Raw genomic sequence first — 23,534 nt, 5'->3', positions numbered from 1 at the left:
TTTTTGTTGTATTTTAGAAAACAAATAACATCTGTACAGCCTTCCTTAAGCAGGCCCCCACTAGCCAGCATGACTGTCACATAAATTCTCTCACTTTGAAGCCAGAGAAAGAAAAATAAACACCAAACTCCAAGGAAGACATAGCCTGCATTTGACCTGAGTCTCTGAATGCACAGCAAATGTTACAAGATAAGAACAAGATTTAAAGGCCTATTACAGAAATCAAGTTTGTGGAAGAATTCAGTAAACAAGGTTGGGCAATGGAAGAGACAAACTCGAGCTGGACACCCTAAAAAAAACAAAGCCAGCAAATACAACTCCAGCAAATGTGAGTTAAAGATCACAATGCCAATAGTAAGCAACGTGCGGAATGCATTCCTAGATCAACTTTCTGAATGTTCCAAGATGTCTTTAACAAACTAAACAGGGACAATTTGGTCATGCTAGAGGCAGACCTGTCTGTGTCTGCAATTCACCGGAACCCAGTTATTGATAGCCTTAGGTGAAATCATGTATATAGCTTTAATTACACTCTCGAACACATGGGGGAAAACCTGACAGTGGGCCAATGACAACCAGAGTATTTCATTCATTTTTGAAGAAATCACAAGTGTTATATTTTGCTATCTAACCTGCATGAAACTAAAGATATTTATTCACCATAATCTATCTTAACCCACATTATTTCTATACAGCACAGGTTGCATAAGATTTCTACACTTTATTCTGCATAATAAATAAATAAAAAGGTTACCACCTACAAAACTGCGCCTAGAGTATCAAAACCCATTGGCAAAATGTCAAACCTGGAGAAACAGATAGGTTCTATGTACATGGAATTTTAATAGAGGGACTAGACTACTAAAAGTGGTTTTACTTCAAAAATAGCCCATCCTCTAGCCTCAGAGAGGGCTTGTTTGTTATTATACCCTGTTGAAGGTCTCAGGTTGGGGCACAGATTTCAAAACGAGTTCAAGAACCAAGCTCATTTTGCGTTCTGAGATGCAAGAAACAAAAAACCTTATTTAACATGTTCAATCTTAAACTTAATATTTAAGAGGATCTCCATTTAAGTATGATTCACATAAGATCTCTACATTTATACAGAATTAAAAAAAGTTCCCAACCACAATAGTGGCCCTAAGTTATCATGACGCATCTGCCACATGTAAAGCCTTGAATAACAGATGGGGCCTATTTATATAGTATATGAATAGAGCAATTGGACTACTAAATGGTTTTTTAGATCAGAAATAGTCCATGGTCTGTTAGAAACCCCAGTTGAAGGTTCTCGGATTGGCCACATATTGTTATTCTAACTCAAGAACAAGGCTTATTCAAGTTTGCAAAAAGGAAATCAACGTGTTTAGAAAAACATTGCAAGTTAAAATATGTTAAATGTACAATGCTTTCGGAAATCCATTCTCTGTTCAGTCAAAACCACCAACTACCACAACTATAGGGAGCATTGAAAGAAAAAGAAAGTGAACTATTTATCAGGCAGATGAGAGGTGGGAGTGATGTGTATAGACCGTGAAAGGGTGGGGTGGCCATACTGGATGGTTATTGTAAGCACAATAAAAGTATGATTTTTCATGATAATCGATCAAAAGAATAACTTACTTACCTATGGTAACGCTTTTTCTGGTGGATACATAATCTACCTGCAGATCCTTCACCTTTTGAATATTCCAATGCACCAGCTTGGACCTGAATATTTTTGATAGCTCTCTCACGTCGGTAGGGGGTGCCAGATCCAAGGCACTAAGTTCTGTCACTGGAGCCATAAAGCACCCCAGTTGACATAAAGATGTCAGTTTCCATCCATTTTTTAAAGGGGCCTTTGAGTCAAACGAATAAAACGAACATCAAAAACCATAGGTGCAGTTTCATTGAAATAAAAATACAAACGAACAGATGAGCAGCGTCATTTGGCATACCCAGGCATGCAACGGGGAAGGGTGGGTTGGGAAAGAATCTACAGGTAGATACCGTATACACCAAAAAAAGCGTTCCAAATGGCAAGTAACTTACTCTTCTGATGGATACATCTACCTGCAGATTCTTCACTTTTTGAATAGAATCCTCTAGCAGTTTTACACCCGGAGGTGGTTGTCTATCAGCATTTTGCAAATTGGGGTGTCACAAGCGGATTTTTGGTGAGTCTGGATAATCTAAGCAATAAATAAAGATGCTTTTAAATTCTGTGTTTATCTTACCATATCTGCCTGTGCTTTTAAAAAAGAAGTCCAATGTCTTCTGACAAGTTTTTGCTAAGGGCCTGATTTAGATTTGGGGGTTGGGTTACTCCAACACAACAGTGCCGGATATCTTGGCCACCAAAATATGAATCCCATGATATCCTATGGGATGTATATTTTGGCGGACGGGAAATCCTGTCCACTGAGATCTAAATCAAGACCATAGTATTTTAAAACGGGATTGGTGTTTACTTTTCTTTCTCTGACTGCAAAGTGAGAGGAGTTTTTAAAGTGAATTATGTGATCATCTTGCTGGAGTACAGGGACTGGGAAAGTAAAGGCTGTAGGATGTCGGTTTTTTCCAACACACAACAAATATAAATACCTGCAAATGAACTGTATTCATCAAGCAGTTAGAAAACCAAGAATGTAGCATATTTTTCAGTAATTCTGATGTGTGCTAGAAACCGAGATTTTAATGGGATCAAAACAAATCAAGACCCTTTATATGGTGATGCACAAATGATAAATATACACATAAAACCGATTTCCACACATTGGCATTTGTGTGCTACATAGTTTAATCAGTAAAATTGTAAGTCTGTGCAAATTTAGTGGAAATTTCAATGGAAAGATGTACTGTCTGTAAATGACAATACACTACCACGTAATGCTTCAGTTACATTCACAACAACCCCTCCTCGTTTCTATTAAAAGGTAGGTGGGTTGCAAATGTTTGTCATTTTAATAAGTGGGCCGGGATTCTAAAAAGTCTAGAAACTACTGGGCTATACCAAAAAATTCTGCAAAACAGAGGAAGTGAAGCAAAGTGTCCATCCCGCTGCACTGCAGAATCTAAGCAATGTTTTACAAAGGTGTGACGAAATAACCAAGTCACTGCTCTGCAAATATCTGCCGCAGGGACTCCTCTAGTAAAGGCTGAGGTTGAAAATGTGGCCCTATTAGAATGAGCATGAATACCTTCTGGAGGTTCCTTGTGTGCCATGGCGTAGAAGAAGTTAATGCACAGGATAATCTATCTGGATGGAGTCGACTTGAGGACTGCCTTTCCTTTCATCCTCCTAATGTAGCCTACAAAGAGCTGGTCATCTTGTGCGAACTCGTGTTCTGTCCACATAGAAACAGACAGCTCTGTCAGGGGTTAGACAAAGAAGCCTTCCTCCTCTTTAGTTTGATGGGGAAGAGGATAAAACATAGGAAGTATGGTAGATTGGTTTAAGTGGAAGGGAGTAACCACTTTTGGCAGGAAGGTAGCCCTGGTTCGCAACATCAAATTGTCAGGAAAGAAGATGGTGAATGGTGGTTTGACACTTGCAGCTTGAATTTCACTAACCTGCTTTGCAGGCATGATGGTAGCCAAGGAAATAGTCTTAAATGTGAATAGTCGAAATAGATAACTGTGAAAGGGCTTGAAAGGGGAGCACATTAGATATGCAAGAACAAAGTTAAGATCCCGCTAAGGCATAATATAGGAAGAGGGAGGCGATTTGTAAGCCCTCTATGGAATCTCACGATAATGGGAGACTTAAACAGAGACGGTTGATTAAAAAAACATATCAAAGCCGAAAGAGCTGATAAATAACCTTTAACTGTGGCAACTGTGCAGCCCTCCTGGGCTGAAGAAAGAGTATAATGAAGAATATCTGATAAGTTAGCTATAAGAGGATCCAAGGTATTGTCCTCACTTACATCATTCAGCAAACCCAGTCCATCAGCTAGCTTAAATAGAATTGCTGAAGTATCTTCTGGAAGCTAAAATAACATCCACCACTTCTGGGGGTGGAGGGATTTTGGGGGGTGGGGTGGAGGGGGAGTATGTGAAAGGTCAGAAGGTAGGGGTGTAGAAACTGGCCTTGCATCTGAGAGAGGTGGTCTACCCTCATGAGCCAGTGTGCACAAGTGAACAACAGAATGCAGGAGGCCAGCAGACCTTGCAAGGGTATGACAGTCAGGACTGATTTGATACCTCCATCATGGAACATTGGAAAATACCTGAATGTCGTGAATCCTGTGAGTGGGAGGAAAGGCTCAATTCACAGTAGTGACCAATAGTGTCACTATAAACAGAATGCACTGAGAGGGCCCCAGGTGACATTGGGCTTGTGGATGGAAAGGCCCAGGTCCAACAGCAGATTTATTACCTGAAATGGTGCTACACCAATTCTAAAGATCCGGCTCTGATGAGCCAATCATCCAGGTAAGGAAATATCATGATTCCCGACCTTTTGTGATGGGCCGCTACCATTCCAATCTCCTTTGTGAAGACTCAAGGAGCATAAGTGATGCCAACAGGAAGGACTGTAAACCGATAGCGCTGGGATGCTAAAGCAAAGTGAAAATACTTCCTCTGTGACTGCAGGATGGGAATGTGGAAGAAGGCATCCTGCTGGTCGACCGACATCATCCTGTCTTCCACTTCGCAAGAAGGGCCTGCACAAGAAGGACCTGAGCCAGGGACAGCATTTTCAACTTTTCCTGTTCGAGGGAACCGCTCAAAATCCTGAGGCCTAAGATCAGACGTAAACTACCGTCCGTTTGGTTTATCAGGAAATACCATGAGTAGCATCATTGATCCTGCTCCTACTCTGGAACCCACTTCTTTGCTCATTATAGGAGAAGGGTTTGGAACTCGTTCTGGAGGAGATGTATTTGGTTGTAGACTAGTGGGTGTGACTGGGGAGGAAAGGGAGGAGGTGAGCCCTGGAAGAGAAGGGCAGACACCGTTTCCACAATTTGTAAAACCCAACAGTCCAATGTTATGGAACTCCATCGATGTGTAAAGTAGGATACCCGCAATCCCAGCAGTAAATTGTGCTCCAAGAAGGGAAGACAAGGGCTGCTTTCCTGCACTGGCTGAGGAAGAGGGGGAAGAAAAGGTGGAGGAAATAGAAAGAGGAAGTTGTAGAGCTCATTGTCTTACTCTAGCAACATTCTCTGCAACTTAAAGTTGCAAAGGGGGTTCTGCTGCTGTTGCATCGAGTATTAATCCTCTGCTGAAGCGTTAAAATCTTTCAAATTGCCTGAAGTCTCTAAAATGTGAGTCAAGGTCAAGTGAACAGGTCGTGGCTTTACTATCTTTAAACCATTCTAGTGCCTAATCTGCTTTGGCTCCAAAGAGTCGAAGCCTATCAAACAGCAGGTAAATTAGGTTGTTCTGTACGGTCTGGGGAAAAACAGAGTTTCTCAACCGTGAAGTACCCATAGCTCTTTCCACAGTGTCGGGTAAATCAAGGCCTGATTAAATGACTTGTCGAGCCAGTGACTGACCATCATTAGGCAGCTTGGTGAAGAGAGCTTGTATTTCTGATGGCAATTTTAGAATGAATTTTAGAATGAACGTATCTATAGAAAAAGTAGGTGGAATTCACTGAATTTAGAGGCATATTACCAGATGGAATTATCTTTTTTGAAGGTTGCTCTATTTTCTTAATCTATTTGTCTGAAGGAGTGAATGAAAAAGAGACAGGTTTGTATTTAGAGGAGCAAGAGGCCTGGGCTTCCAAACTTTCTGGAGAGGTATGTGCTGATAGAAAGACTGGGCCTCAAGCTGCAGCTTGCAATGTCTTGCAGTCATTCTGGAAATAGTCGTGGTAGTCATAGGTTTGTCCCAAATAGCAAGAATAGGTTCTGTGAAGACCTAGTTATTTGGCAGCAGAGGCTCAGAGGATTGTGAGGCAGGGTATAGAACCTCAGTCAATAATATGTTAGACTTACCTATTCCAACCACTGAATTTAAGTTGAACACCTCTGCTGCTTCAATGAATGCCAATGAATGGTATGAAGTAACTTCTGTAGGTGGAAGACCTGTAGAGGATAGAAGTTCCCACTCAGGGTATGTATTCAGACCACGTGCATTCCTCAAGCCAAAGTTTAATGGGAGCTAGAAACCACCATCTCCAGCATCTTCTTGAGAGGAGAGCTATCCTCTCCAAAGAAGAAATGTTCTTGCTTTTTCAGTCTCTGAGCCATCCGCTGGGATTTTCGCTGACCTCTTTTCTCATCCCACGCTCTTGCAATGAACATTTTCACATCTTCTACTTCCAGAGCTTTGGGGTTCATCCTTTGGCAGTTTTGACAGGCGCCAACATATTGGTCCGATTCCAGGCACCAGAGAGATTTAGTGGGTGGGTCAGTGATAAACATCTTGAGTCTCGACAGGGCTTGAATCCAGACATTCTCGGCAGCAACATGACAAAAGAAAATTGCACCTAAAACGATTGGAATCAAAAGAAACGTAAAAAAACTATCATCTCCTTACAAGATTTGAAGAGTTTCAGAACTCGTCGATGGTACAGAAAAAAGGGAACCAACGTCATAATGCAGATGGGGTGCTTTATGGCTCCAGTAAGGCATGTGGTGCCGCATGCAGAGCGGTCATGGGAGCTGGGCTCCCCTACTGGAATGGGAGAGCTAGCAGTTACCAGTCCAAGTTGGTGCATGGGGATATTAGAAGGAATATGCTACTTACCAGTATGCATCTGTTCTTGGCATGTAGGGCTGCTGACATTCATATCTGTGCATAGATCGCCGCCTAGTGTTGGGTCCGGATGATTGCACTTTGTTGTCTTGGAAGAGTCTTCGAAGAATTACGAGATAGGTGACTCCTCCCCTGGACTACAGTGCGCATGGGCATCTTCTCCATCCTCAGATTGTTTTTCGCCAATGTGGCAGAGATGGAGATAGTAAAGTAAGAGATGGCCATGCCAGAGATAATGCTGCAGCTGCGACAGGCACCGGGGAGGAGGGCGGGCTATATGAATGTCAGCAGCCCTACATGCCAAGAACAGATGCATACTGACTGGTCAGTAGAATATTCCGTTCGAGGCATGTGGGCTGCTGAATTCATATCTGTGCATAGACTGAATAGCAGTATCTCCTCTAGCGGTGGCTACCTGTGCCAGCTGCAGCAGTTTGGAAAAGAGTTTTGAGGACAGCCTGGCCTACAGCAGCTTGCTGTTTAGCTTGCACGTCTACACAGTAGTGTTTTGTGAAAGTGTTTATGGTGGTCCATGTGGCTGCCTTATAGATGTCTTCAAGAGGAATATTTCCCAGGAAAGCCATGGATGCCCCCATTTTCCTTGTAGAGTGTGCTCTTGGGTGGACGGTTAAAGTGTGTTTTGCCTTTTGATAACAAATTTGAATGCATTTAACTATCCATCTGGCTATTCCTGACTTTGAAATAGGATTTCCTTTGTGTTGTGGTGCAAAAGCAACCAGTAGTTGTTTTGTTTTCCTAAATGATTTAGTTCTGTCCACATAATAAAGTAGAGCTCTTTTTACATCTAATGTGTGTAGGGCTCTTTCAGCTACTGACTGTGGGTTTTGAAAGAAAACCGGCAGTTTTATTGATTGGTTGATATGGAAATTGGATACAAACTTAGGCATGAACTTAGGGTTGGTTCTAAGAACCACCCTGTTGGCATGTACCTGCATGAAAGGTTCTTGAATTGTTAGTGCTTGTAATTCGCTCACTCTTCTGAGTGAGGTAATGGCAACCAAACATGCAACCTTCCACGACTTTCATCGACGACTTTCGGTGTTTTGTTGGATTGTTTCGGCTCGGGCCCTTTTTTTCGGGTCAACGGGTGTCTTCGGATCGACCGGAACTTTCGGTTCGACACGTTTTTTGTGCTCTGTAGGCTTCTTTGGATGAGTGTCCTTTTCCGAGTCGATGTTCTTTTTCGGATTGACTGGTGTCTTTGGAGCAGTTATCTTTGGGTCGACAGGTTTTTCCCGCCTTGGTACAGGCTTCGGTACGGCACCTTTTGCCGGGTGGACGGATTTCGGAACAGTAGGCTTGTTCGGGTCGGCGACCTTCTTTGGTTCGGCGCCCTTCGTCTGTGTGCCTTTGTTCGGTTTGACCACTTTTTTGGGGTCGACAGTTTTTGGCTGAACGGCCTTTATGGGGTCGACAGTCTTCTTTGGCTCGACGCTCTTTGGCTGTACGCCCTTTTTGGGATCGACGCCCTTCGGGTCGACGACCTTCTTTGGCTCTGGATCCTTCTTCGGGACGATGGTACTGGGCCCTGGGGTCTCTGAAGGTTTCGGTTTCGTTGCCGAGCCGGATGGCGGGGCTTGCGAAACTTTATGATCTTGGCTAAGGCCTTTTGGCGATGCCTCGACCGGAGCATTTGGTGACGGGCTAATTGGTGTCGGGGGCAGGGTACTCACGATTTGCCCCGGTGGGGTGTCGTCATCGGAGTCTGAGTAGTCCTCGACTGTGACGATTTCTAGGTCAGAGTCTGGAGCTTCCGGTAGATCCTGGACATCGTCGAAGATGTTGTCCGGATCGGGTGCCTGTCGCTGCATTTCTTGCCTAGCGGCCCGTCGGTTTTGAATAGTTTTCTTGGATCGAAACTGGGCACAGGCTGGGCAGGTTTCTTCCCTATAGTCTGCGGAAAGGCACTTGTTGCATACTGAGTGTTTATCAGTATGTGGTAACTTGGAGTGGCATTGTGGGCACCTTTTAAACTGGCTTCTTTCCATCGACGGTCGGCTCACGTGGCGACGAAAAGGCCCAAACAGCCCGCATCGACGACCGATTCGAGATGAAAGGTTGGATCGAGTAGAGGTACCGAACGGGAACAATACAGTTGAAGGCCTTTTGGCCTTTAGAAAAGTTTTGTTTTCGATTCCGAAGTTGGAGTATAGGAGTTAGCATCCGAACCCAATGGCGGAAAAAAAAAAAATCTGAGGATGGAGAAGATGCCCATGCCCACTGTAGTCCAGGGGAGGAGTCACCTATCTCTTGATACTTCGAAGACTCTTCCAAGACAACAAAGTGCAATCATCCGGACCCAACACTAGGCGGCGATCTATGCACAGATATGAATTCAGCAGCCCACATGCCTCGAACAGGTGAGTAATCTGCAGGCCCTTAATACATAAACATATTGTAGGAAATCAGTCTTTTCAGCATGTTCACCACATATTTTTCGACTTTTGCTGGACCTTATATTTTTGCTGACATATGAGCTCTGCGCACCTTAACCCTTCCAACCAGTGGTAAGGTATCTGTGCTCCCCCCAAACATTGCTGAATGGGAATATTCTGAATTGATATATTTAACTTAACTCTAAGTCCCTGGTATATGGCACAAAATGTACCACAGGCCTGTATGTTAAATGTCACTCGTGGACTGCAGCACCCATTGCGCCATCTACTACAGTGGAAGTGCAAACATGGCTGCAAGCCTACCAGTGTAGCTAGAATGTAGTAGCGTATAAACTGCAATTCACACTGTCAAATTAAAACCCTTTCATCGGGTTAAAACATCCCTTTTAAATATTAAGTCACATCTATGTAGGCCTTGTGGACAACAAGACGGGGAGGGTGCATGGTATTTAAAAATAGGACATGTAGAAATTGAATGTCAACATGTCTCTACAGTAACTAGCACCTAAAAGTTATTTTTCCCTACAGCAGACCTGGCTGTCCCATGTAGAAAACCAGAATACAGATTACAATTATTATGCTGTATCTCTGGAATGGGACGAGCTAGAAAAATAAACAACTAGTTTTAGCAGTTATTGAAAATCCAATTCAATGGTGAAATCTGATTTTTAATAAATATTAAAGAAAAGTAACTTTTAGAAAGCTACCTTGTCGTCTCTGCCTCAAGTTACTGGAGGCTAATTTGAATTTGCTGTCAAACTGCTTCCCCCCAGGGATTAGCATTTGAATAGGTGTGAAAATGGTGTGAAATGCCTCCCAAGAGCAAATAGGCTGACCTCAATGGGTAGAGATGATTCCTCTGAGCCTCACTGAATGAGCAGGGTGGCGACTGTGAGCATGCTATATTTTAGCTAGCCCTGGCCTGGCTCAACTGAAGAAGCGCGCGCTTTCAGTGTTAGGATGTTCTCCCAGGTAAGACTTCCTCTATACAAATATACATAACAGCGTTAAAGTATGCATCACAGGTTTGCTGGGTTTATATATAACACTTTGGTGCACACATTCGAAAGGCAGTGAACAGGATGTTTTTGTTCTGCCAAACTTCTGTCTCCAGATTTATTGTCGGAACAGTGGCGGCTTCAAACTGGATTTTGGTTTTAGATGTTGGAGAACGCTAGGATTACCATAGTACACTTCACACACACCCCCCAAGTGCAGCTGGCAGCTTTTACCATATTGGTACAGCTTATCACCCGTAATTTGCACCATACAAATTGACTTGACATTACATAACAATGTAGCTTTGATAATGTTATGTTTTTAGCCTGTCCTGAAAAACATGGAAAATCTAAAGAGCGCTAGGTTAGAACTATCCTGGTGTATGAGCTTATCACTCCTAGCGGAAAAAGTCACTGTCAAAAGAATCTTCAAAAAGAGTTTTTCAATCTAGAAAGTGAAAAGTCGGACACAACAGGAACTCTATAAATTCAAATCAGATTAGAATAATCTTTAGATTCTGAATTATCCTTTTTTTGTGGACACAACATATCCTATATCGTTGTACTCTAGGACAATTGGCCTGAAGGAATGACCATAAAGGGGCCCATGTATCTTAACTGGATTGTGCCCAGAGGGGGGAATCCATTTAATACTAACTTCTAAAACACCTTATCTAAGCTGCTTAACACCAGCAAAAGTAAATAGAACTGGGCAAGGTCATTTCATAACACAGATAAATAAAGCCTCAGTTACATAACATACTTGATAAAAGGTTAAAAACAGCAGCCTGTTTTACCACAGATGTTAATTTTAAACACATACCAAAGCCAACATTTGCTGTGTGTAGTGGTAGCATACCAGTATTTCTTGTCTTAAATATCACTCTACAAAAATATCGTAGCCAGAATATAGAATACTGCAATTTTGTGAAGGTAAATAATAGCTTACAATTGCTAACTGCACAAATATGTATCTTGATGACATACATATTGAAGGGATGGAGATGTGGAGTTAAGAATAGCAAACTGACACAATATTGTGTTAGTCAATATTCTCCCTACAATATTTTTGTGAGATATTTCTGTACTTGATATTGTCATACACCCTATGTGGTACCCATTGACCCAGTCGTTCATCAGAATGACCCACCATATTTCACTGTCTCTCAGTATCACCTAGACATGCTTAAAGACACGAATACTAATTCACATTCAGAGCCGTCCATCAATTTAGTATGCCAACATGGAATGTACAGTCAACAATGTAATTACTACATTTGAATGAGAAAAATCAAGATTTTTTTTTTAAAATATTTGTATTTGCTTTTTTAAAGTGCATACATATAACAAGCATGTCACATGAATCAATCCTTTTTACCCTGCCCCCCCATCCACCCTCCTCCTCCCCCCCACCATGCCCATAGTCCCACCAGTAATACTACACAGTGATAAAATGATGCCCCACCTGTTTCTATATTGCACAAATTAGTCCGGGAACTCCCCACATGTAACCAGGATAACAGAGTGACCTTTCCTCCTCCTTTCACAGTCCCCCATCTAATCCATGGTATCGTCTCCATTACCCCCATACTCTAGTAAACTTCTGGGACACCCCCTGGCCTTGTAGGTGACCCTCTCCGCTGCCATGTACATGTCCATGCCCCGTCTCCAATCATCTAGCTAGCGAGGTGTGGGAGCGCCCCACGCCCGGGCCACGTCCCTCTTAGCCACCACCAAAGCCAGTGTTACAAAAATCAGAAGTGGGCGATTCAGATCCACATCATTTGTTATTCCCAAAAGAACCAATTTAGGCTCCACTGGGAGGGCTGTCTCCAGTATCTCGCGTAATTCTCTTAAGATCTTGGCCCAGTATTCCTGGATTACACAACATTCCCAGATAGTATGATAAAAGTCTCCCTTCACATGCCCACATCTCAGACAGTTAGTATCACTAGCACGCCCCATTCGGTGCAGTCGCTACCTATCGTAATAAATCCTATGCAGAATTTTATATTGTATGAGCCTAATGCGGGACTTTATTGCAAGTTCCCTGGGATGCATCAGAGCTGCCTTCCAGTCGAGCGTTTCCATCTCCCCCAAGTTTAGTTCCCATGCTTCTCTCAAGTTCACCAGCCCATCAGGCATATTATTAATCAGAGTTTTATAGGTCAGAGAACGAATTTGCTCGGGACGTGCTCCTGCAGTAGACGGCCCTCAAGCGGGCTATACTCTGGTAGGGGACATGAGAGCGCCTTCTCTGCCCTCCATGCATGACGCAGATGGGCATATTTCAGGTACTGGGAGTGATGCAGTCCGTGTTCCACCCTCAGCGCCTGGAAGGACTTCCTATCTCCCCTTTTCAACAAGTCCCCCAGTACGGAAATGCCAAGGTCATTCCACCTTTTAAACCCCCTCAGCTCATGCAGCTCCTTTAGCCATGCGCAGTGCCATATCGGGGTCTGCTTCGTAGGTTTGTGTGTCCAGCCAAATGCCTTGGTCGTCCTCACCCACACCTCCACCGTAACCTGTGTTGCTGACAGCAGTCTCTCTTTCCCTCTACCCCCCTTGATATAGTGCAAACAGGTGCGCTGCGCCATCGTCTCTCTCTCCAGTCTATACGTGGGGTGATCCACCGGGGCGTGAAGCCAATCATTTATCGGCGATAAGTGTTCTGCCCAGTAATACGCTTCAATATTTGGCAAAGATATCCCCCCATTATACTGAATCCTCTGCAATGTCTCTCGGGGCTATCCTGGATTGCTTCCCCTACCAGATCAATGACCGGAGTTCGGCGTTTATATCTTTAAAAACCTGTTGGGGGAGGGGGAAATATTCATTTGGTAGGGCATAAACAAACCGCGGCAGCGTTATCATTTGGAACATTGCAGCACGGCCTAAAACCGTGAGGGGGAGTGTTTTCCATCTAGTTGCGTCATTAACGAAATTTGTAAGTACTCGCTGAATGTTTCTATGATAGGAGATAGTTTTATCCCTCGTCACGTATATCCCCAGATATGTAAACCCTTCATCTGGCAAAGGAGGCCAAACCTCCTCTCTCTGGGGCTATACAGAATTGATTTGTACCAATTAATAATGTACCCCGAATAAGAGACATAGCGGCCCAGTAGGGTAAATAGCAGTGGGATCAAAACAGCTGGGTGGGTAACATATGTGAGGATGTCATCCGTATAGAGCGACATTTTTTCCTCGGACGTATCCGCCTGTTTGATTTTAAACCCTCTTATCCCGCTTTCCTGCCTTATTTCACACACCACAATCTCTATGGTACGGGCGAACAGTAGCCGAGAAAGGGGACAGCCCTGCCGGGTCCCTCTCCGTATAGGGAAGTCCGCTGATTGCACACCACTGACCCTTACCCTAGCTCTCGGGTCTGTATATAGAAGGCTCACCCACTTCCTGAACCTGGGACCAAACCCGAATTTGGTCAATACTCCCTCCAGGAAGGGCCAATGTACAGCGTCAAACGCTTTTTCCGCGTCCAAAGACAGGAACATGTGGGGATCCTGTCGGTCACGCACCTCGATTAGCCAGTTATGGTTCTCCTCAGATTTAACCTGGTTTCTCTGTCTGGCAGGAAGCCTGTCTGATCCAAGTGGACCAGATCTGGGATCACCAGTCATAGCCGAAGCGCCAAAATCGTCGCCAGGAGTTTAACCTCCACGTTCATGAGTGAAATGGGGCGATATGAAGCGCATTCCTCATGGGTTTACCCTGCTTGTAGATAGGAATAATTGTGGCCATTCGAAGGTCCGGTGGTAGCATGCCCTCTTGGACCGCCCCCGAGAACAGGGCCAGCAGGTGGCCGCTGAGTAAATCTGCAGTTTTTTTTAAAGAATTCAGCAGGGACCTGGGGATTTCCCCGGGCATAATCTAGCTAGTGCCTCTTTGATCTCCGTGATCGTTATCTCCTCTTCCAGGCTCAACTGATCTTCCTCAGATAATACAGGGGTTTCAATGCTGTCTAGGTACAGCGTTACATCTGCTATCGTTCCCAGGTCTCTGGCCTTGTAGAAATTCTTGTAATATTCGGCGAATGCCTGAACTATTTGGACATCTGTCCGCCTGATTCGGCCCTGCCCATCAGTCACTTGTTACACCCATCGTGCGTCCTGCTCTATACGGCTCAACCACGCCAGGAGCTTTCCAGACTTATTCCATACGTCATATAGTCTGTGAAGTATCCACTAATACTCTAAGAGTATGCGCGTTATGGTTTACCACATGCCGCCGCTCCAGCTCCAGGATACGAGTTTCCAGAGCTTGTAGTTCGTCCTGTACTTTCCTTTTTTCCCATTTTATCCTATTCTGGGCTCTATCTCGCATGACAGTCTTAAAAGCTTCCCATAAAATCATCCCCGATTGTACCGATCCTAAATTGTCTGTGAAGTATACCTTTGTATCCGCCCTGAGTCCCTGCAACAAGTCCTTATTCTGAAGATCCAATGCCGTCAGACACCAGCCCCTGCCCCCAAGCTCGTGTCTCCCCCCCAAGTCTCACCAGAAGAGGTGACGGATCCGAAATTCCTCGCGCTTGATACTCTGCCACATCCTCAACGCTAAGGGCATGACGGGGAAGGAAGACAATCTAATCTGGAGTACACCCTGTGGACCCCTGAGAAATATGAATAGGTTTTGACGTCCGGGTGTAGCCACCGAAAGACATCCGTCAATCAAAGTGTGTCAATCGTCCTTGCCAGAGGGGTCGTTACTTGGTTGTCAGGCCGGTCCCTTGACCTGTCGAACGAAGAGGACATAACATCATTGAAGTCCCCACCCACCACGTGAAGTGTGTCTGGTGTGTTTAGTAGGATATCAGCTAGACCAGTCAGGGTTCTAGCTTGTAATTTCGGTGGCACGTATATGGAGATGATCATGATCTTCTGGCGACCCATGTTCCCGTTATCCCCACATACGTTCCCTGTGGGTCCGCCCATGTCTGAGTTGCTACAAAAGGGGGGGGCTTTCTTAATCAGGATAGCAACCCCTCTGGAGCCCGACGTGTACCCTGCCTGGGCCAGAACCTTATATGACCCTCTCGCCAGGAACCCACACCACGTACCCTGTAGGTGGGTCTTCTGTAGCAGGACTATGTTTGGACCTACCCTCCTCACGTAGGACATAACCAACCCCCTCTTTATCTTGTTCCCCAGGCCGTTCACGTTCCATGTTAGGATTTTCACATAGCCACTGACTTGGGGGCTACCGATCACTGTAGGGGACATCATTCATAAAACGCTTGTCGGATAGCAGGTGTTGGGTGTTTGGTACGCAAATGTATAGAAAGTTCTCGTGAGTGACATGCCTTAAAAACTTAACTGTAACCCCCTTCCAACACCCTCCCAATTCTTCCCCCCCTCCCCTTCCCGGAAACCATTTAAATCTCCCCTGAAATCTCCTCCCTCCCCACCCCCCTCTCCCCTGCAGACCCATCTCCAGCCAACTGGTAGAGATTAAGCTTTTCGGATGAAGGAGGTCTGTCGCCCACCCAGTCTCAACCCCTTAAAATAAGAGAGGCCCGCTCTAAACCTTTAAGAGCAACATCTAAAGGTATAAACAAAAGCAAGCAATAACAATATCGGAATTAGACCAGAAGAACAAAACAAACAAGAAGGGGTGTCCAACTTGCGTGCTCCATGCAAACATAGCCAACACTTGGTCAGCCAGTTCGGTCCCTTTTTCACGAATTAGAGTCCCGGGGGGTCCCCCTGATATGACACAGTCTCTGGCGTAGTCTCGTTTTCCATTGCTTTTATCGCAGCTACGAGGGGATGCAACGACTGCCCACCCAACTCCTCCCCCTCAGATGAGGAACACTGAGGTTCTTCCTCCCCCTCTGATTGCGTTTTTTCGGCAAGGCAGAGGAATCGGGATCCTGACGGCCGATTAGAGTCCAGGGTGGCAGTACTCCTACGCCTTCGCCGTACGGGAAACGGCCTTTTCAACGAAGCCGTTTCCACGAAATCTTTAACCACGCATGCAGTACAACGCATGCGTGGTTACCACTAAAGCCTTTACCACGCATACCTTTACTACGATGTTTGTAGTAAAGGCATATGTGGTAAAGGTAAAGAGTAAAAAAAAAAAGGGGGGGTTTGGGGGCTCTCCCCCCAAATAAAAAAACTCACCAGAAGTCACGACGGAATCTGCATATAATCAGCATCGTTTAAGAGAAATCGGGAAAAAAAATCCGTTTCCTCTTAACGACGTATGACGTCACCACGCAAATAGTCGAGGTAAAGGTTATGTGTGGTAAACGAATTCCGTTGTAACGCATGCGTGGTAAAGGCATGCGTTGCAACGGAATTAGTTTTAACGTCATACATTCTCGCCGTACAGGTCCAGCTGTGGAGTATGGGTCGAACCCGGGTTTCGGCTTCCACGCCTCTGTCCCAACCTCTGCTTTTTTGGTGCCCCTCTGGGGCCATCCATAGGCCTCTCTGTAGCAGTTGACTTCTGAGCCCAATTTGTGTGTCTCGTCAACGGAGGGCGTTCCTCCAGCCACTGCCACGCCTCTTCCGGTGTTTGAAAAAAGTGTGTCTTATCCTTTTTTATCACCTTTAGGTTTGCCGGGAATAATAGCATGTACTGGATTTGGAGGTCTCTCAGTTTCGCTTTTACCGAGTCATAGGAGCGTCTCTGCCTCTGCACCTCCTGGCTGTAGTCAGGGAAGATTATTATTTGGGCATTGTCTAGACTGATTTCCCCAAGTTTTCTAGCTTCCCTTACAATCATGTCTCTGTCCAAAAATAGTTTTAAAAAAGAGCAATTACTGGCCGAGGTCTCGCTCCCGCCGGTGGTTTGGCTAGCAGTGCTCAATGAGCCCTTTCTATGATGAAACAAGTCGAAAATGTATCCTTTGGGAAAGTGCATAGTAGCAAACAGTGCAGGAACTCCGCCATGTTTGTACCTTCGATTTCTTCCGTAAAGCCCACAAAGCGGAGGTTGTTGCGTCTTGCCCTGTTTTCTGCTTCGTCCACCTTCCAGAGCAGCTGCTTATGAGATGGCTGGAGCTCCGCTATACCTTTCGTCATATCTTGTAGAGTGTCCTCAACTTCCCCCAGTCTTGTTTCTGATTCAGTTACTCGTTCCGCGAGATTCCGGAGGTCTTGCCGTAGGAGCGTTACTTCTGTGCCCACCTCTCTGATGTTATTCTCCAGGGCCTCGCGGGATGCCTGTATTACGTTCATCAGGAGGGCTGTGTCAGAGTGTGCGACCGCCGGGTCATCGTCCGGCTGTGGGGCCGGCGTGGTATAACGATCCAGTGTTTCCTGCCTGGGGGGTTTAGGATCCTGGTCCTTCTTGCCCATGATGCACTTCCGTAGGCCACAGACCTTCAGTGACTGGTTTGTCAGCCCATCAACGTGGCCCACCATTGCCAGGTCCCCATTCAGAGAGTCTCTTCAATAGCAGCTGCCCACCGGTGCTCAGCAATGCACTCGTCTTGGCCTCCTGTTAGAACTGGTCACTGTGACCCCACAGGAGGGGGGGGGGGGGGGGGGACCAGAAAGGGGAGGCAAACGGGTAGCCCCACACCCCCAACCAGCCAAGCCCAGCAGGACCAGATAATATGCTCTCCAGGTTGTGTCCACTATGGTCTGCCAAGTCCCCTGCAGCCCATGCAGCTCATAAAATACGGAAAGGAAATATTGCGGGCGAATTTTGCGTGCCTCCACCACAGCTCGTTGGTTTCAGCAGTCCCAAACGCCTCTCAATGCTGTACTAAAGGTCACAGGAAGATGCAATGTGTGCCCCTGGCCAGACCTGTGCCCTCTCAATGCCGCCAGTAGATATTCATAAACCACCTTCCGCTAAGGCCTCACAATCTGCAAACCCCCCCAAAGTAGGGGGGGTGGGTGGGGAGATCAAGTCCCGCTGGGTCTCCCTCTGGTGCTATGGGGTGGAGGCCCTTTCTGCTTAGGCCTGCTATGCCCGCGGGCCTCCTTCAATCTCGCCAGGGCCCGAGGGGATTCTCCCGGCTCCTCCCGCGCTCAGGGCTCCGGCTGGGTCTCCGCTGCAGGATCGGGTGGGCGGGCGGCCTCTCCGGGGCGCAGAGCACCGAGGCCCGGCGTCCCACCGACACCCTCACCAGTCGCCGCACCCCCCCTTCCCCCCGAGGCCAGTCCTCACCTTCGGGCACAGCAGCGCGGTCCGTCCGGCGGATCCCGGCGTCCGCTCCCCCTCCTTCCGCCTCGTCGGTTCCCCAGCGACCACGTCGGGCTGTGTCTCCTTTCACTCGGGCCGCCCTGCAGTCGGCAGAACCTTCGGCAGCGCTGAGCGCTGACTCTATAGTTGGCGTCTCAGCGGCGCTATCTTGGGTCCCGCTCCGAGGCCCTCGTAGCAATCTTCTCCTCACAGGACCGCAGGCTCACCACGACTGTCACTCGGCCCTCACTGTCGTCAGACGGATGACGGACCCCCAGGGATAAAAGGGTGTCGGTTTTGGGACCTCAGGCCACCATCAGGTATGTAGGATCAGTTTTATGTTGCCAGAGCAGCGCAGGCACACGTCCTTCTCAGCCATGTTGCTGTCAACACCCCGAAAATTCAAGAATTTCAACTGTCCAACTACATTCTACATTTTGCAAGGAACACCCCTGCTGAGAACTGTTTTTTTGGACCTTTCACCAATAGAACCAGTGGGTGACTACTAAAATATCTTAGTGGGTGTGATGAAATAAGAAGCAGGTTTATTACTGGGTAAGAAGACCTGGCAGGAAGTGTGTACGCTGTAAAAGTAGTATATTGAGCCATGAATCCTGCAGTTTATAGAGGACCGGGCATGCACCAAAGTCATAAAATAGGATAACAGTTACCATCTCATATCCGTGCACAAATATAAACCGATTAATAAAAGATTAGGTAAAAAATGCCACGTAGGCATACAAACATCATTCCAATAAAACCACCTAATGATATTTCTCAATAAAATTGCCTCTCTGGCTGAGCACCAGATAACATGCATTGACGTTGTACTGCTGTAACGTGTACAGTAAGGTTATTTGTGCCTAAGACCTACTTGGCATAAATGGACTTGAAAACCAGATCATGGTTTCACTTTAGCTCATGTCTACAAATCTGGTTCCTGATTAGTAAATTTTGAGATTTATAGTTAAACTGGGGTCTATGTGAAAACTATGTGTGTTTTTACACTGGAACAGCTGGATGCTTGGCTATCCACCAAATAAGATGGCTATCTGATAAGGGAGTTCTAGTCACCTAACCTGCTTAATTCTTTAAGATCTGTGCAAATACTTAGTCAGAACGAGTTTAAAAATTAAGATCAGCTGCTGAATAATTTGGGAAGGCACAGAGTCTAATTTGCAAGAGCTGGTTAAAGACACATATGTAGCCAAAGCTTTACCAAGAGATCCTAGCTCAAAACTACAGCAATGTGGCAAGGAGAGCTGGTGCACAGATTTTCTGCTGGTAGATTTGAAGAGGATGGCGAAGGTCCACTCCTGACTGAGCTCGGGCGGTGCTGGCAGGAGCCCCAACCGGGCTAGAAAGACTTGTTTCTATGATGAGGACCCAGGGGTGAGTGAAATTCGAGGGGGAGGGGGCCTTCAGAGCTCTGTGCTAGCCACAGGCGGTTTAGTGGGCCAGAATTAGATTACTGATCGGTGGCAGGATACGTGCCTGTGCCGCGTTAATCCAGTCCCAAATATAAGGTCAGTGTTCTCGTAGATTACAGGGTCTCTGGGGTTTGGGGAAGAAGCAAGCCCTCTACGGAGAAACAAAGAACCCATTATAGACATACTGCACTCCGCACAGACCGCATTACGATGATTTCTTAAAAACACATTCACCTTATCTAGCGGGGACGCTAGTTCTGTGGGGCTTGTCCCTAGGCACTTGAACTAATAAATCATTTTAGTAGCAAAGCGCCATCAGCCTAACATTGATAAATAGATTATATAGTGACATCAACATGGAGATAAATGACCAGAAACAACCCAAAATCACTTTTGAGACCAGGTGTGGATTAAAAACACATGTTGAGCCAGAGAGGCATGATGTGGAAGCGCTCACAGACAAAGAGGATATAGACACCTGAGGTCTGCTACTACGAATGTGCAGCACTCTCCAACAGAAAGGGAAGGGTATGCGCAGATGTGGGTCCCGTGCTCACTACACCTCTGGATTCAAGCTAGCCTGGCTGATGAAGGGTGATGCCCTAAAACCGGTCCCAGGATGCTCGTTTCCAGTCTAGGGAAGACCTGGCTTGGCATTTCGGGCTGGTCTGTTCCCACAAGGAACAGGGTCAAGACTGATTTGCATATGGCGGAGTCCAAACTGGGGTGGGGTGGTGAGCAAAAGAATGATGGATTTACCCAGATCCTTGTGACAGGGGGTGAATATTTGCACTGTCCAGCATTCCATCCATCAATTGTTTCTTTTGCATATGTCGCTCTTAAATGTAGAGAATAAAGATATGGGCAAGAGTGCTGGCCAACAGGGTGAATCAACTGATGACCATGCTGGTGTTACCAGACCAATCGAGATTTAATCCTGGCAGGATCACTTTGAATATTCTGCGTACATTATTGGAGATTAATCACTGTATCAGACCAGAAGTACAGGCAGCCTTGGAATTACTTGATGCAGAAAAGGCGTTTGACTCCCCTTAATGGCCGTTTTCATGTAATATTTTGCACGGAATGTGATTGGGGCACTATTATATATGAATGGTGAAATGATATAATATCAACACCACAGCCAGGGTACAAGTTAATAGATCTGTCTCATCTGTGTTGCGAGAAGAAAGCTTGTACAAGACAGAAATACCCTTTTCACTGTTACTATTTTCTTTAGCAATTGAACCTCTTGGATGTATGCTATGTGAAAAACACCTGGGATGCAGCAGAACATTTCCCACTCATAGATACTTTCTTTCCATGTACAGGGACGATACCCTGCTTGTCATGGAAGCCCTTGAGTAAATCTAGATCCTGTTATCTAAGATATAATCTATTATGGTATTTACTCAGACCTGCACATTCATTAGGAGAAACTAGACATGTTTTCCTTAACCGACAATACTTGTAGAGTGATACCACGGCTGCCCCTGACTTGGAGGGATAGCTCAATAAAATTCCTGGGTATAATCATCAATAGAAGCATGGAATTAATCCTACGCGACAATTATGGTCTAGTGACCAACAAGTAAGTGACGCAAGTGCTGGATCGCCCTTTTATCTATAGCAGACACAGTGGCATTGACGATTTAAAAAAAAGATGGTGATCCTTAAACTCCTTTATCTGTTCTTCAATATACCCATATGCCCGAGTAAACAAATCTTTGTCAAGATACACCCCCTTGCTTACTAGAGCATGGAGGGGTAAACCGGCCTAGTTCAGCTGAGAAAGACTTATAAATTCATATAAACAGGATGGGTTTGCAGCACATTATGTAGTATATTAGGTAAATGTCATAACTGAACTGAACCGCATCTCCCTATTGAGCGAGACCAACTAGACAAAGAAACACTGACCACCGGGCTACCCAAACAGGTACATTGGAAAAGTCTGATGTACACATTGAAACACCTTGAGCTTACTAAACTCTGCCAACTCTCCCACAACTGACGTTTCCTTACACTAGAACATTCAAATTACTGGCTGAAGTCAACAGTTCGTCATATTTGCATGTTTCAGAACGCGACATGTGGCCTCAGTAGAATGGAAAGAATTTCCACATGTACAAATGAGTTTATTCCCTTGACACTTATCAAACAACAGCATATAGGGGGGGCCAGACTACACTGGATGACTGAGGAGATGTTTCCTGCAGCTAATGATGTGACTAAAACGAGATGGAAGACTGACTTAGAGAAGGATTACCTATTAAGACATGGCGGTACTGCTGTGAGCAAACAAAAGAAGTTTCTACAGATCAAAGACACAGGCTCATACACTTCAACGCTCTCAAGAGATTTTAATATACTACCAAACGCCTCCATCAAATTGATTCAGCGAGTCCTTCTACATGGAACGGAAGCGCTGCAGACCTTGCAGATTTCACGCGTCTTGCTTGGCACTGCATTTGGCGTTCAAACCGAATGAGATAGAGCAACGCACCAGGTCTCCCTAAGAGCCTTCATTCAAGATGGTCCAAGTTAGGAGTTTATGGTGTAGAAATATATACCTCTTCTAGTTCATTAGAGGGATGCCAGACCCTTGAATCACTTACATGTAAAACCCTTACATTAATGTAGCGCTGGGATGAAGAGGTGGACCCTGTGGTCATGATGATCCCGGGTGTACCATTAGGATCCTGATTCAAGGGACCCCTCTCGTTTTAGTTCATCAGAGATGTCCCAGGCTCTTGAATTACCTGCAATTTGGTAGCGACCAACCCTTGCTTTATTAAGCAGCACTGGGAGGTGAGGGGTGGACAATCACCACCAGACTCACAAATGACCCCGATTAGTGACATTAAAGAAAGGTTTTCTACCATACACAAACACAGATGAGGCAGCAGGTACAGCTGAATGTATGAAAGCTGAAAGCATGAATTGTGACGCTTATACGCTTTTCAAAAGGCCCCACACTAAACGCTGAATATTGAGCTCATCAGCTGGCATGGCTACGAAGGGAGTGCACAAAGCAATACCATTATATATCCTCCTCTACCGGTGAAATGGACACGAAAGACTCAAGATCTTCGTCTGACATACTTTGTTTCATCACAATATGACACACGCGTACATGTGTATTGTGTGTGCCAGAGGGTGATCTTTTCATTCCAAGCAATGTATGTACAAGAGTTTTCAAACGCACTAAAGATCAAGAGTTTTGAGTAACAGAATTGCTAATGTAAGGATGACATAACATCGCCCTACTCCTTGCTTTTTTAGGTTTTGTCCTAGACAAATTCTCAAAAACAATATGAAGAACAAAGTTTGCTAATCTGCAAGGAACGCGAGTAAATAGAGGGGTCATAATTTACAGAGCATAGTGTACACATATAGATGAAAATTGCGGGAACCAAAAACACCTGGGTTATAAGTGTCAAGAAATGGGAATGCGATTCTGATTGATGCAAGAAGCGTATCATTGTGTTTATGGTATTATTGAGACATTTCACACGTCACTTATGGTTGGCAGTATTCCTTCTTCTTGGGTATCTTATGCTTTAGTATTTTCACTGCAGTCGTTTTCCATAGAATACTGCATAGAGAGGGCAATGCTAGTTGGAAAGACAGAACCCTGGTGAGAGAGGGGGAGCACTGTGTGTCCTGGGACCGCGCATGCTCTCTCTCCTCAGGAGACGACCACGCGTGCTCTCCTCAGGCCGGAGTTTGCAGCATTGATAAATATGTATCTATGCCCCAATTCCCGAACACTGAGTGGGCTGCATGTTAGTTTTGGCTGGTATCTATGTGGAGTTACAGCTAAT

The 23,534-nt window shown here is 45.5% G+C and overlaps 1 protein-coding gene across 1 annotated transcript in view; it reads right to left on the bottom strand.

Moving 5' to 3' along the window:
• Positions 1-23,534, bottom strand: part of RFC1 (replication factor C subunit 1) — a 742,181-nt gene that overhangs the window by 598,948 nt on the left and 119,699 nt on the right. The gene's annotated exons all lie outside the window — the stretch shown is intronic.

The sequence above is a fragment of the Lissotriton vulgaris genome, chromosome 3_2 (assembly GCF_964263255.1).
Source record: "Lissotriton vulgaris chromosome 3_2, aLisVul1.2, whole genome shotgun sequence".
NCBI lineage: Eukaryota > Metazoa > Chordata > Amphibia > Caudata > Salamandridae > Lissotriton > Lissotriton vulgaris.
The sequence above is the reverse complement of the archived record's forward strand: the minus strand, read 5'-3'. Positions and strand labels throughout refer to the sequence as shown.